This window comes from Petromyzon marinus, chromosome 16, assembly GCF_048934315.1.
Source record: "Petromyzon marinus isolate PM22_M1 ecotype Great Lakes invasive population chromosome 16, UKy_Petmar_22M1.pri1.0, whole genome shotgun sequence".
NCBI lineage: Eukaryota > Metazoa > Chordata > Hyperoartia > Petromyzontiformes > Petromyzontidae > Petromyzon > Petromyzon marinus.
In genome coordinates this window covers 6,809,776-6,812,408 of record NC_133682.1, presented here as the reverse complement: position 1 = coordinate 6,812,408, position 2,633 = coordinate 6,809,776, and positions in this window count along the sequence as shown.

Below are 2,633 nucleotides of genomic sequence, written 5' to 3'. Positions count from 1 at the left end.
CGCGCACGCGTACACCCCCTTTTGTCAATCCACTGCTGGATGAGGGCCTCCCTATTGTAACGTGGACTGCGTGGGGGTTTTTTTGACCGTACTTCACCGTGATAAATCAGTGCGGGTCGGTGAAGCTGGCGGTCGTAGTTGTGGGAGCATTGAAGTGCAGCACAACGATGGATTTTGCTGCACTGACCCTGCCGCACTAAACGTAGCAAACTCTGCAGACGCCTGTGGCTACCTGCAGCACGTGGCGGGTAGCTAAGCTTTGGAGCTCAGACGATATCGATTGCGTTTCAGATAATGATTTGATTGTTTCTGCTGCAATAGCGGCTATGGATATATCGGTCTTAAAGCAATCATTCTAAAGTAAAGAGTACAGCCCTTTATCCACTGTTCCATGAAGGCCTCCCCACAACGATATGGTTGTATGGGATTGTTCGACCATATTTGATTAACCTTGTTCAGTGTGTAAGTTGGGTGAATGAAGTGCCCAGGACTGGTTCCGTTCAAGCACAACAATACAATAATAATAAGAACGACGTAACTGTCCGCGAATGTGAATCGAACTCAGGTCTGTGGGTTCATGGGGCAATGCGCCTTCCACTGCGCTGCTCACTCCCCCCCCCCACCCCAAGTGACACAAGATCCATTGGAAATGTCAGATGTCCGTTTGCCCTTGAGGCCTCGTTTAATGAGGCTGTGCGGCGCTGTGAAATAAACAGTGTGAACAATGGTCAGCATTCAGCAGCAACGGACCACAGACGGACGCTGTACAGACACCTGTACAGAAACGCTCGTTGTGATTAACCCCAGCCGTGGAAATTCCATGAATTGTCACGATTTTTGGCCGGGGGGGGGGGGGGGTCGTGATTTGAGTCATGATTTTTTTTTAAATGACGTGAATGCAGCAGCGGCCTCTAGTGGCAGAAATGGGGGGGGGGGGCGGGGGGGGGGGAGTCGCGTGAGCCCCATTACATACTCAAATGAAAGAAATACATTCTAAAGCGCACAAATCGATGCACGCCTCGTGAATGCAACATTCAATTTGAATCGAGGACTTGACGCATCGTTACACCCTTATTGTACATACACACTTGATTCCGCCTGTGCTTCCCTTCGTTGTCAATAAAACGAATTAAAATTAACAACCACTAACTTATGCGTTCTGCTATCACCATCCACTGCTGGACGAAGCAGCTGCCATCTCTCTCACAATTCCCACGACTCGATATTCCACCGATAATATCACCCGCGCACGAGTTGATTTCATCGCTGCATCGCCCCGGATGGGATGTCCTCTCCAGGCGCGTTCCCTTCCCGAGTTGTGAAATTGAGTTTAAGAAACCTTGGCTTCAAACCAGTCGATGAACAATAACCCTGCCGCGTGAGAACGCTCAGAGATGTCGATACCTTCTTGACCTGAAACCCGCTCCCATGCGTTCTCAAATTGTGCCGCGTGTTGTTCGACAACAATGTCCGACGTTTCGTTCCACGTGCCGGGGGCTTTCTTCGGTTTCACTTCCTCAACGAGCTCCCAGTAACGTGGAGCGAAACGTCGGATAGCACACGGCAACAAACCAAAAACACAGTGGAGAGCTGTACAGCACAACCGCAAGAACCTGTGACAGCGGTGTGATCTGAACTGTGGGTATGATGTATGTCCTGTATGGATCCGTAATAGAGGCTTTTTTTTGTTTAGATCGCGTAAATATAAATGTGTCCATATTCTTAGTTTTTTCGGTAAAGTCACGTTGAAGAGAAACAACAAAATAACAAAATATATATAAAACAATAAAAATTCTCATAAATTATGCAAACCGACACACCTGATGATGACCGTTTGAGTTATGGTCGAAACGTCGTGAGAATTTTTATTGTTTTATATATATTTTGTTATTTTGTTGTTTCTCTTCAACGTGACTTTACCGAAAAAACTGAGAATATGAATTACTGCAGTCACGAAAGCTTTAAATCAAAATATAAATGTGTCGTTAAACCCGCCACCACCCGACACAGCCAATCAGTTAGGTTTGTCACGTAAGCAAAACATACCAATTCGTTACTAGTTCAGCACACCGGTTAAGTGTGTTGGAGAGTAAACCCACAACATTTACAATTCGAGTAGCGTGACGTTTCGCCGGCAAATAAACACCAGCCTCATCAGACGACCGCCAGAGTTGTGGAGAAATCCTCATGTTTGTATGCGCTTTGAACTTCTCTCGCACCGTACGTAGCCAACCGTGCTCATCGGAGGTGCGTTCCATGTCGATGCGAATCGCACCAGCAAAGCTTGCGAGCCCCGTGTGCCATTCCCAGCTGTAAGGAGACCTCTACGCACGGTCAGTGAAAATAAAAAACCCCTTCGGGAACAACCAAGAGTGTTTTCTTTAGCAAATAGCAGCGCCAGGGATGAGGTTTGCTCCCGGGGTGATTCCTCACGCCTGCCACGCTCGCTCGCTTCCCAGCTGTGGCAGCAGCTCCAATGCCGGTGGCTGCCGGTGTCAGCTCGCTCCAGGCGAAGCGGTGTCACCACCCCCCCCCCCCCCCCCCCCCATTGTCGGGGCTCAACGAGACGAAGGCTCGATGGGGGTGGGGGGGGGGGAATGATCAGATCCCAGCGTTGTTCGTTTTAACCAGCT